At 35.5% G+C, this 14,134-nt stretch overlaps 1 long non-coding RNA gene across 1 annotated transcript; it reads left to right on the top strand.

Annotated features, from left to right (window-relative positions):
- The first annotated feature begins 1,837 nt into the window (after positions 1–1,837).
- LOC137396483 (uncharacterized) lies at positions 1,838–9,227 on the top strand. The gene is made up of 4 exons (XR_010978557.1): positions 1,838–2,087; positions 2,397–2,654; positions 7,988–8,087; positions 8,596–9,227. It is a non-coding gene; the product is annotated as an uncharacterized lncRNA (long non-coding RNA).
- The last annotated feature ends 4,907 nt before the right edge of the window (positions 9,228–14,134 follow it).

Here is a 14,134-nt window from a genome sequence, read left to right as displayed (position 1 = left end):
GACATGTGTCTGGAAGTTTTTTGCAAACTGGAGCAAAATAAAGAAATAGATCATGTCACAGAAACCATGGTTAAGACGAGTGTGTGAGAGTTATCTACACTGGCAGAAGGAGAAAATTCTCACTTATTTTGCAAAAATGTTTGATTCCGGCTTAATTACAGCAGATTTTATGGTCAATAAACTGAATGTATGTTTACCATTAGTGCAAAAACATAGTTATGAGAAAACTGGTGTTAAAGTTTGAGAAACGAAAACCAATGCACAATTTTGTTTACATTTCAAAACGTCATAGAACCAATATCAAGAAGTTGTGATATTTATCTATACTTTTGTATTTACATCCAAAAGATTATGCCGAATTTAAAAATCTAAACATATTTTAACTGGTTGTCATAGAAATAGCTGTATATCTGTAAGAAAATGTAGGCCTATCACTTAATTTTGCAGATATTAAAAACGGCTTGGCAGTAGGCCTACCGCGATATTGGGCACAGCTGTAGTATCATCAACAAAATCTTTAGAAAAGTAATAACGGTAACATATTGCACACCATCGGTCACTATATACTTCGATCTTGAAAATTCAAATGATTTTTCTTATAACTAAATCTTATAATAATCTTATAAAATTGAATCATTATTTTTATAATTAAATATTGTACTAATCTTATAAGAATGGTTAGAAAAATATCATCGTCATTTCCTTTACTGTTCCTGCTTTGGACATCAGTTGGAATACCCAAGTACTCATTGTAAGTGTGCAAAATGTCAGAGTTTTCTTTAAAATTGGCAAAAAAGAAACAATTACTTTTCAGTACTTGTGTTTATTACAGAAACCTTCTGCAATTGGACAATGCCATAGACTGGTGAAATGTGCATGTTTTTCTCGTGAAATTCGCATGGCTTTATGGTTCTACCATCTGTCGCACGACTTTATGGGCGTTTTGTTGGTCGGTCTTTATTTTGATTAAAAAGGCTTGTCAGGTTTTAATTGCAATTTTAAGCCAAATTAACCTTTTTATTTATGTATAATCCGATTAGATGGGTAAGTTTTAAGAATATGTTTACACTTTTCAAAGACTTGGTAACATATTTAAATAGGTTTATATGTGTTTTGTATCATTATTATACTTAAATGACTCCACACAAAAGTGGTTAAATTTTTTGATGGGATTTCGGTACAAGGGTTTGGGACGGCCATTGATGAATAATTTTCGTGAGTTGTGTGCACATATGCATTTATCATAAAGCTCCCAAACACTCACTTTGTTCGTGTTTGGTCGCGGGATCAATTTATTGTGATGCTATAGACAATCATCTAAAATATTTAGCATTAAGATTTCGAGTTATGTACGAATGAAATCCAATACAGTACATTCTTAGACTATTTGTGCTAACATGTAATGTATGACAATTTTGACATACAAACAAATTTTTGAATGGATTAACTTCATCTGTCAAGGTTTGACTGAATTGCATCCTTAGAATAACTGGTCACTATTTATGTCCATGTATTTCATTTATTGACACGATGATTACTGTGGAAATAGCCCTGACCTTGAGATTCAAGCGTCTTTCAGAGGCGAGGGCTATGCAGTATGGCACAGAGAAGATCATAACATTCATCTGGGTTGCTGTGGTGGTGCTAAGCTTCTAAACAAGGAGACATCTAAGACAAGCTACAAATCTTTTCCGTATAAACATCATTGATGCTATTTTAGAGTGTCACCGCCATGTTTTTTACTTTACAAATGAGAGACCAGAAGGTTGTCACACTCCTACCCAACATCAAAGATGGAAAGCGGTTTTTAATGGTTGTAACAGATATGTGTGTTGTAGCTGATAGGCCTACAGAAAACACAAGGCGTGACATCATTATATATGACTGCATGCTGCAGCAAAGAATTGGAATATCTACTCGTTGATGTTTCCATTGTGTAAATGACCTTGAGAATGGTGATCTTCTAGCAGCATCTTCTCGGGGACTAAGGAAGTACAGGACAGAACATAGAGTGTGTGGAGTCCTCAGCCTTATTTATAGCTCTACCCATAGCAACACAAAGTCTATCTACATCATCTCCCCTAGTGGTAAATAATCACAGCTCATCCAATATATCACATGTGTGTCAACTATAACTGACATGCAAATACATGTACCTAAACATAGACATTGAAGTAAAGCATGGAGTTCTATGTCAGTGATGATTATAAACAAAACTCATTAAACCTTTTGCTAGCGTGTGTATTATATATAGTTTATAAAAGCTTACTTGTAGAGAGATAACATATAATTATACATTATATAATTGACATAGTGAAAGTTTAGCATACAGTAGTTAGTCTATTATAATTATCATTATTCTAACTACTCACTAGTTTTCTATCAACTATTTTAAGAGAAAACCTCTACGGGTTTACTGGAAGTGGCCAGCTAGACCACCAACATAGTGTCAACAGGGGTAAGACCACCTATAAGATGTACAATGAAGAAGCTCCCTCATATGCGCAATGGAGACTCTATAAGTTTAAGAATCCTACAGACTATATTGATGATATCGCTCCGTCTGATGAGTGGGTTGCAGCTTACAGGCCTACAGAACTCTCAAGACATGACCTCATCATTTATGACTAACCATCCTCACTTCCTGACTAGTGGTGAGTTATTAGTGTAGGCCAACACAAATTGATGGAGTATAGGATGGAAGGGGCAAATCTTATTTGTACAGTCCACCCTCAGGATACGATGTTGATCCGTTTCAAGATTGGCATCGTATGGTGAAAAATAGAATGTAGGGGTATAAAGACCATTGTAATTATAAGTTGCAAACATCCCCTGGTAAAAATTGTCAACTTTTTATATAAATGCTGTACATATTAAAAATTAGTAGGAAAATAGTATGTTAACTTTAGTAACTATAGTTACCCACAATAACTTTATTGTATTCAGTGTATTTTAATGGCTATGATCTGCAATAAAATGCAACATTATAATTGGTGTACCAAATGCCGTATGTATGGTAAGATGTTCTTACCTTCAAGACGTACGTATAATATAAACTTTCAGTTCACTTCAAATAAGTTTACCTTGCTAAACTCACACTTGAAACTAAATTTTAGTATGTCTTTTAACAATTTAACTGAATTTCAACTTTATATCTCGAAAACTTTATTCTTCATCAGTTTCTGTCTTCAGTATAACATTTGGCGTGCTTTGTACGCCTTGCTTGCAAGCGTAATCGTTCATCGACGCGCCGTAATCGGTAATTGCGCGCCAAATGAAACGGATGTTTGAATGTAGTATACGTAGTATACATTGAATAATAATGATGAGGCGTTGTGGTACGATAAAATATGAATTATTAAAACACGTACAAATATTAAAGAATAGAGAAAGCATAATATTATTATGCTTTATTATTCATCTTGAGGTGTTGACTGATGTTCTAAAAAAAGAATCAAGGAGATTGACCAACCAGAAGCTGAGATATAGCTAGCCAAACACAGGTCTACCAAAATAGCATAAGTGTTTTGGTAATCATCAATATATGACGTATGAAATCGACTTGCGTGCCATTGGTCAATTAAGCCAACTAATGCGCTCTCCTAAAACAATCACGGCGTTTTAATTGGTTTAATCCCTAGAAGTATAGAGCAATCAAATTGGGCCTAACAATCATCGCTCCTAGAATTCCGAACCAGTCCCTCTGACGTGTAGATTAGTTTTATCATAAAATAATTACACGCATCTATTATTTCGCAACATTTCGCAGCTCAGTTTTGTTGTTCTCCTACTTAACTTCCCTATTCAGACTCATCTTTAGCGTTGTTCAGATTTTTTTAACTATAGCTAATAAATGGAATCAATTAAGTCAATCATCAATCTCGGTTATCATTTGGAATTTTTTACAAATTATATTAGTTACATCATTTATTCTATACGCAGTTATATTATTATTTTGTATAATATGCATTATGAATATTATATAAATCATAAAAAATAATCATAGATAAGATAATAGATCAATAGAAAAATCAAATCAAAAGTTATCGTTTTCTTTTCTTATAGCAAGAGCAGCACGGTCAAGTTGGTCTTTTTAAGATTATGGCTGTAGTGAACTTACAGTCTGTTAATAGTGACGATAATCATGAAAATCAACTGAATGCTGCAGTAGATACACAGTAGAAGAATGCTGCAGTAGATACACAGTAGAAAAATGATGAAGGAACAAAAAGTCCCATTCCTATTTTTTATTCTAAACAAACTGCAACTCGCGGATATCGCATATAGACTATACACGCGCCGTTCGTTGAACAGATGATCTTCAGAGCATATCCGTGGAGATCGAGTTAAAATTTGAAGCACAATAGTCAAAATCTGCTCTTCTGCTTTGAAAAATCATGGCGAGGGGTTGTGGGCAAATGCCTTTACCACACAACGTTTGGTGGATTTTTCTGAGAAACCAGAGCTAGTCTGTAAATTATTTACTATCGCTAGAAGCGTTTCACATCTCGTAGCCAAAACAATCATTATACATAACGGCGGTAAGGGTGCGCAACTCCGGCACATGACCATTAAGTCGATTTCATATGTCACAGTTTTCGGGATTTTCGAAGGGTTTTCCTCTGATTCTTTATTGGGTAGACCTGTGTTTGGCTGGCTATATCTCAGCTTCTAGTGTGTCAATCTCCTTGATTCTTTTTTTAGAACATCAGTCAACACCTCAAGATAACTAATAAAGCATAATAATATTATGCTTTCTCTATTCTTTAAATAGCAAAACTGACGCCGGTAAATGTATAAATACAGGGCACCCTCGCGATACGATGTTGATTCGTTCCAAAGCTGGCATCGTATGGCGAAAAAATCGTATGTCCGGATATAGAAGCTATTGTAATTATACAATAGAAAAAAAATGGTAAAAATCATCCAAAATTTTATAAAAATGCTGTACATATTGAAAATTAGTAACAAAATAGTATGTTAACTTTAGTAACTATAATTACCTACAGCAGCTGCATTGTATTAAGTGCACCTACTGATTATCATCTGCAATACTGTAAAATTGTAATCTGTGTGCCAAATGCAGATCATACGGTAAGAAGTTCTTACCTTCAAAAGGTACGCATAACATAAACTTTGAATTCACTTCAAATAAGTTTAGCTTGCCAAACTCACCCTTAAAACTAAGTTTTAGTATGTATTTTGAACTATTTTAATGAATTTCAACTTTTTATCACGAAACTTTATCCTTCACAAGTTTCTGTCTTCACTTTCATTATAAAATTTAGCGTGTCTGGTCAAAACCCTTTCAACCTAATCCGACAAGAAAGGCCAAGCGATACAGTTATTGAAAGTAACTGTATCGCTTGACCCTCTCACACACTTGACCATTTAATGGCCATTGAAATGAAAAATGAAATTTTATTTACTATACAAGACGTACATACCTTTGGAGTAACGTGACTTGAGCTGGTACATGTAGTGACTAGAGCGGAGAGGAGGCAAAGGCGTATCAATGCTAATTATGTTATTATACACTATAAATCTAATCCTGCCCAATTTTTTTGACTGGTATTAAAAGAAGTTTAACACTTTTGGGTCATAAAAAGCAGAGATGGCCAGGAAGACACAGCTTTCCTGCTGGTGCAGAGAGTGCTCTAAGAAAACAAGCTAACTTGGTGCAATGTAGAAGATAGCCTACTTGATCACCTATTGAGGATGATGCTTGCTGGTGCAGTGTAAATGCTGGTGCAATGCAGAAAATTGCTAGCGAGCTAACACTTGTAAAAGGATTCAGAGAAGGTTCTACAGTAGTTTGTCTTGTAGGAAATATGCACCAGAATCAATGTAACCATACATGCAGAAGTGTGCACGTATTTATACCCTAAAAGGCAGGGCTTTAGCAAGTTCTAGAAAGTAATGTGGATGCGTCAACTATCTTGAGTAGCTAGTTATATATGCGTTACATACATTCGATGGTTTGTGTTTGTGTAGTAGAAAACAGGCCCGCCTACAAAGACATGACTAAACAAGAAAATAAAACATAAAATAAAATGAATAAAACATGAAAAACACACCCCACAAAGAAAATAAATTAATGATATTTGTCAGACTATTTATTCAGTTTTAATGGCTAACTGTTGCTCCACTTGAATGCTGATCTCATGCATGGCCTTGAACTCTTTCAAGTCGTCAGTCCTAAGCTCATCCTTGTGTTTGCTTTAACAAATTTCTTGTTTTTAATAACAATAATCGCAATTGTTAATTGATTGCGACCATATTTCTTGGCAATATTAAAGGTTGACTTGCAACAAAATTCACATTACAGTTATTTGATATCAAAAGATTCACCATGTCTTACTCTGTTGTGTTGTACATGTAGGTGTAAAATATGTGGGAATGTGATCACAAGCTCTTAAAAGCTCAAAAACGAACAGTTAATCGCAGCCGCACGAGACCGCCGTAGTTTGGATTCTCTTTCCAAAACGGCTCAAATGTGACGTAGTTGTGGTAAATGGTTTGTTTACACTTTCATGCAACCTTATTCGTCGAAATATTTTCACAAATATACTTCACGCATTCAATAAAACCATGTCTATTGTTCTTACGCATCTGTTTTATCGTAGTTGTAATGCTGTCACTTTTAGCAGTGATATCTCATAATTTACAGTAAAAATTCGTTAAACTTTTTAACCTTAGCTCGAAGGAATGCATGCATATCATTGTCTGACAATCATGGCGAGCCTGTTGGTCATCTGTGATAATCAAAAAGTGCTGCAAAAATTATTTTCGAAGTATTGGGTCACATGATCAAATTAAGATTTGACGATTAGTTCAAGCCGAAACAAAACTGTAAAGTAGCGAGCATCTATATTTGATACGGGGTCTTCGGTAAAACCCAAAGTGTTTGTCACAAACTAGTGCTATGATAAGTTTATATTGAGCTTTTTATTGGCCTTTACCATGTGAAAACATCACGTGACAAGACAATAACCAAACTATCATGACTACGTCAGAGAAATAAAGAGATTCCAATCTACAGCGGCTTTTCGTTTTTGAGCTTTTAAGAGCTTGTAACCACATTTCCACATATTTGGCACCTACAACACAACAGAGTAAAACATGGTGAATCTTTTGATACCAAATAAACGGTAATGTGAATTTTTTGCAAGTCAACCTTTAACAATACGAGCGTACTCTTCCTATTTATTTATGGCCTTCAACTTTGTTGTCATAGAAATCATTTTTCCTTTATCTTGTAACGTTTGTATCGGTCTCAGATTCCATAGGTAACGAATTAAATATAGATACTTGTATATTTACGTATGCAAATAGAAGTTTATAGTAAAATGAAGTATAATGCTAAAAATAAATATTTGCTCATACTTACGCACTTTTCACAAAATTTCCCACGTGGAATGCTGAGAGAAGTCGCATATCAATCATGTCTCTTCTAAACGTTATGAAAATGTTTTCGGCGAACCGCATTTCAGTGTCTTTGTTATTTCGACGTACGTAATAATCATATCGACTGCCAAATTTGAACTCGGGCGAAAATTTTCTTGATGTCGTATAGTGAAATAAAATTCACACGGTTAGGTGAAAATCTCACCATGTTCAACTTCGTAAGGTGAAAAAATCGTATATCAGAGTAATTGTATCCTGAGGATGCGCTGTACTTGCAAAGAGCTATGGAGTATGATCAGAGTCGTTGCTGGTTGATGTTTACTTCAAATTTCCGCTCACAACATCATCTCTCCTAATGTTAGAGTATTTAGAGAATCAACCGTGGAGTTGTGTACTATGCAGTCTAGCTTAGATATTTATGCTATATACAGTTTCCTATGGAAATAAATGCAGTCATACGGTTTGTTGGTGTGACTATGCAGTTAATATGGGTCCATTTGTATCCCTTGCAAAAAGAACACTCAACTAGTAATATTTAGACGAGTAAAATCACCTACTCATTCTTATAATAATCTTTCAGATAGCCACTGGTCACTGGTTTACTCATGGCCAACTAACTACCCGCTCCAAACTGGATCTGTTGACCAGAAGAGGAAGTCAGCTAAATGCACGCCGTTTAAGTAAGTGTTGTTTGGACTAAAGAGGTTGTCTATGTGTTTGATGGATCAATTTAACACCTATAGGTAATTGAGCAGTACTAGATCTTAAGTCATTGATTTGATTGACTGACTTCATTGTGTGTCAGAAGTTTCATAATTTAACAATAATTTAACAAAAGTGAAACCTTCTGAAAGTTCCAAGACAACAGGCAGACATAGCTGACTTAAGAGTCTAGCTAACATGATAGTATGCAAGACAACAGGCAGACATAGCTGACTTAAGAGTCTAGCTAACATGATAGTATGCAAGACAACAGGCAGACATAGCTGACTTAAGAGTCTAGCTAACATGATAGTATGCAAGACAACAGGCAGACATAGCTGACTTAAGAGTGTAGCTAACATGATAGTATGCAAGACAACAGGCAGACATAGCTGACTTAAGAGTCTAGCTAACATGATAGTATGTAAACAGCTTTACTCCAATTAATATTATTATATTCACGTGTTATTTTCAATCTGTTTATAGATATACTGTACCAATAGTGGCAAGTGCTTATGTCTAGCCTCCATTCTTAGGAACCTCATTCTAATCACGCTCTTCAAGTCACTCCTTCATACGCACGCAAGTCGTATCAATGGCAGTATAGTCGATTGTCCATCGTGTTGATTTAATCACAGTCGCCGCTTCCACATCCGCAACTACGATAATAATGGACAACCAACCATCACATTGAAGTAGGCAGTCCGTTAGTCAAATCTATATTTCGATCCCTTTTACCTCCTGTACATCCATGTTTAAATATATGTAGTGTAGTAGAGAGTTATCGCTGTGTATTGTGTTCGATTAGGTATTCCCAAGATATTCACTTGATAAATCTAGGATAAACATTTATTCATGCTTTATAATTATAAATTTATACCCTCATTTTTAAGGTTTTGTTTTAAAGCTGTGCTATGTAGATGAGTTAGTATTTCTCACATTTATATCAGCTAGTTACAGTTTTCATTATTTTTACTTCAAAGTTCGATTTTGGTTCTATTTCCTGTCTGTGTAACTAATCAGTTCGGAACATTTCTACATCTGCATAAGGGCTGATTCTATTGTTTGTCTTACAAATATAAGCTAAAACTCTGCCATATCATGAGGAAAATGTTTTGTGCAGGTCAAATAAATTTAAAAAAATAAAACGACTATAAAAAGGTTTAGATGTAAATGTAAAATAATTAGCAAGTAATAGCTAAATTAAGTCTGTTTTGCTACGATTACAATAAAAGATGATTCGGTAATGATGCAATTAATACAAACTGAGAAAACAAAATAAAAATCCTGAAAAGGTAGAATTAATAATAGCAATTCTTTGCTAGAAGTGTGTGTGTATAAAAAAGGTTACTGTTCCACCAAAAGCTATTCATCAAAACTCTGAATACGGAGACACTCCTACTCTACAAAGACTCTTTCCACGGAGACACTCCTACTCCACGAAGACTCCTTCCACGGAGACAATGTAACTGTCCGCGCCGCGAGAAGAATTGGCATTGACCCCAGATATAGTAATTGAGCCTTACAAAAAATATTTTTTAACAGGGGCATCGGTAAAATAGTCGGGGTGCGCTATATCTATAGCCGGAATGCAAACAGACAGGCTTTGAAAAATATATATATAGATTCAAGATTCATCAAGGCATACACGCATACATACACACATGCATACACACATGCATACATACATGCATACATACATGCACACATGCGTACATACACACATGCATACATACATGCATACACACATGCATACATACATACACACATGCATACATACACACATGCATACACACATACATGCATACACACATACACACATGCATACATACATGTATACACACATGCATACACATACATACACACATGCATACACACATACATACACATACAGGCATACACACATACATACACACATGCATACATACACACATTCATACACACATGCATACACACATGCATACACACATACATACACACATGCATACATACACACATGCATACACACATACATACCCATAAAGCATCTCCATATGGGCTGGTGTCTGCAAATAACCTTATCCTAGAGTTTCAGTATCAGCTTACCAGTAAATTTCTACATTGTCTCATCTAGTCGGCTTACATTGAAAACTGTTTCATTCGCTAATCCTACTGGAATAAATACTTTAATATTCTGGAAAACACAGAAGATGATGGTTTAACAACATACGGAACTGAGCTGTTGGCTTGCTTAAAACACAGAAGATGATGGTTTAACAACATACCAAACTGAGCTGTTGGCTTGCTTAAAACGCAGAAGATGATGGTTTAACAACATACCAAACCAGAACTGACAACATCTGACCATAACCCAAACTTACTATGTGGATAGATGACAGTGTCGAGCTGTGACAACGCTTAAAAAATGGCAACTAAGTAGTTCCAATCTTTTTCAACTTTGTTAGTCACACGCAGCCGAACTCACTGCGTGATTGGACAATTTTACTGCGCCCTGTATATAATTGGAGAAATCTTATTAGTAAGTGCAACATACACTACTTCATTTTTTGCAAAAATTGATTTAATCGAGTTTTCAAATGCTAAGAAATAAGTAAGAATGGACATAGGCCAAAATGAGAGAGGACATAGGCCACAGTGAGAGAGGACATAGGCCACAATGAGAGAGGACATAGGCCACAGTGAGAGAGGACATAGGCCACAATGAGGGAGGACATAGGCCACAATGAGAATGGACATAGGCCACAGTGAGAGAGGACATAGGCCACAATGAGAGAGGACATAGGCCACAATGAGAATGGACATAGGCCACAATGAGAGAGGACATAGGCCACAGTGAGAGAGGACATAGGCCACGATGAGAGAGGACATAGGCCACAGTGAGAGAGGACATAGGCCACAGTGAGAGAGGACATAGGCCACAATGAGAGAGGACATAGGCCACAATGAGAATGGACATAGGCCACAATGAGAGAGGAACAGTTAAACAATAAGTTTTGACTTGTGTAGCCAATCATTGCAAGCTTTGCATGATTCTTTAAAAGCATAACATAAGCTGCCATGTTGTCTACCCTGTGACTTGTGAAAAGTTGAGGTTGTCTTCTCAATCATCTCAATACTTAAGATGTAAGAAATACACTGATAATACTCTATGTAAGGTACTCAATCACTAATTCATTTTGTTTACTTTGTCAGGCTTTAATGTTTGTGTTGTTTGACCTTTCGGTTGAAAAAGACAATGAAGATAATTTTATGCATCTCTGACTGGATGACCAGACATGACACAGTTCTAATGCACATATATCAAGGTTTTCAAGGTCATATTATAAAGTTGCTATTGTAACATCATACTTATCATTATCTTCTGTGATGGTATTATCTGCAGTGTTCAATCAGCTAAACATGATACTGAGGCTATGTAATATGTATGTTGAACCTATGGATGTGTTTACTACATGGCTGTCATATCTAATTTATGTTTGTGTTTATTAGAGACAGTGTCTAGTGTTTAAAACAATTGTTAATTTAATAGTATTGCGGAAGAGTCGGGATAGTGAATTAAAGGTTGTAGTAACAGAAGGTTCATAAACAGAAATGTATGATGGTGAATGTAGTATGCTGATGCCACGGAATAGAGAGCGATATTTGTCATATGTGTGGAAGTATAAACAGAAATATTCTGGACATAGTTTATGCAGGGTTTGAAACTCGTGCCACCAATGTAGGAACGAGCAAGTTTGGGATAAGGCAATTTGTTTAAAGGTTTTGCCATGTGACTGATGGAAGTGTGGTGGGCTAAATACGTGATCGGTTGTACACAATTGCACATTTTTTTCCATTGTTATTGGCAAAAAGGATAAATCTATTTTTACAATAAATATTTTCATGATTAATAAAAAGAAAAAGATCCTTGAAACACGTTATGTAAATTGACCTCTCACTATAGCAGGTAACTGTATAGTAGATAGTTCTACCAGTGTACATTATGTAATTAGATGCCCCATTAATCTTACATAATCACTCATCATCTAGATAACTCACTGAATATGATATTGAACATAATAACATGACTCCTTATTGATTGATAATATCGATGTGGGCCATTTTGGCTTGGAAGGTTCAAGTATCTAGACATCGCATCTAGTCAGTCTGAGGTAAGCAGGCAATATTTACAGGCTTCATTAGCATCTTGTGAGTTAGAAGCTAAGATGTAGCTGTGTAATGGATTACAATAAACAATTCATATGGCTAAATAACTGCACAGGGAGAATAAATCTCAAACGAAGTTAAAAAATTTATATTATTTCTGTGTATGAAAAAACAGATAAAGAAGACTAGATTTTTAATTTCATATTCACGACGACAGAGATGAATAAATTGTGAAGCAATTACTGTTGGGTAGTTTAGGATATTAATAGATTAGTCCAAGTGTTATGAATCTGCTATCAGCGGCACCTATGCCAACGGCGGCTAAACCATCAACCCCTATAGAAATGGGGAGAGTGAACTGGCCACCCTTGCAGAACCAAAAACAAAATTTGTGAAAGCACTGCACTATACAAGTGATGCACCGTGGCAACATCTAAAGGGAGCGGATAAACAAACACATCTATCAGCCAGCCACTGCTGTAACATGATGGTGACTCTAGCATGTTTCGACCTGTTCTTGCCCGCTGAATACCATATTCGTCCTGTCGAGAGAATAACTCTGATCTGTCGAAAGACAGAAAACACTTCAACGCTCGTATGTGGCTCAATGAAATAAATGGTAAATGTTACGATCCAGCCACAACCATTGACAGTCTTAGTTCATCACCTCAGCGACTGCAAGAAAGTTGCACGAGTCTTCAGCATTCACAACGGGAACAGTGTAACTAGAATTTGGATCAAGGATTGTTTTATTAAGTGAGTTTAGTACCAACAAAAGTTCTGAATATCTGGGTGCTATACAAGCACTGTTATATATGTCAAGCACTGTTATATATGTCACTAGCTGGGTGCTATACAAGCACTGTTATATATGTCACTAGTAGAACTGCTTTAACTTGCAAGAAGGATTAGGAAATCATAATAAATTTGCACATCAATTGGGTGAGCAAGAGAAGGGCATGTTTGAGTGTGGAGACAGTATCTAAGGGTTTAAACTCATAATCACAAATTCGATGAAGTCATGAATTTAATTTTCACCTTCTACATCAGTAGACACAATTTCTAGCTCCATCGTTTTTATTTCTCTAGGTTCATTTTTTGCACACTTTGGGTGTATCCTTTGTATATCTGTTATTTACCCATTCTATACTTGAAAATCTAATCTTTTTTTAGATTTATCCCTCTTGCGTGTTTAAACCTGCCTCCTCTATAATCTTCTAGATCTGTGCCTTGGCTGCTACTAGATGTGCTTTTGCTATGATGATGGTAGATTCACTCTAGTATGCACTACTTGTAATATTTTAATCAAGAGTTGTTTTTCTTTCTTTACCGTGAGTAGATAACTCCAATATTAGCAAAATTATTCAACTTTGTTTTATTAAATTAACATCACTAAACATGCTCAAATAAATTTTATAGTTATATTATTAATTATATTATAGTATAAATATATAAATTATAGTATCAACCGAGCATTATGCTAGGTGTTCCACTCTCAAGGAGCCCTGGCCTCAAATCTAATACTAAACGGAAATTCTCTACATTAAAACTGTTTTTATTGTGAGAAAAAGATGGTCGAGATCTTTTGAAGAGACTGCGATAGTTATTGATTTGTTGCAACAACAAAAGCAGTACTAGGAAACTAGCTCTAGCATTGTTCAGACACGGGCGAAGGGACGATGTGAGAAAGGTGTATAAAACGTTAGAATTTAGAACAGAACTCGATGAAACTACTGGATAAACACAGAAGACAGAGAAAGGAGCTCAAGGCAGAATGTTGGAAGATGTTCTGAAAAAATTCAAATTATATAGTGGACCAAGATGAGGAAGTGTTCTGAGTGGATGCCAATTTCATGGCTGAGAGATATCTGTTTGATTT

This window comes from Watersipora subatra, chromosome 5 (assembly GCF_963576615.1).
Source record: "Watersipora subatra chromosome 5, tzWatSuba1.1, whole genome shotgun sequence".
NCBI lineage: Eukaryota > Metazoa > Bryozoa > Gymnolaemata > Cheilostomatida > Watersiporidae > Watersipora > Watersipora subatra.
Note: the sequence above shows the minus strand (reverse complement) of the source record. Positions and strands in the feature narration are given on the sequence as shown.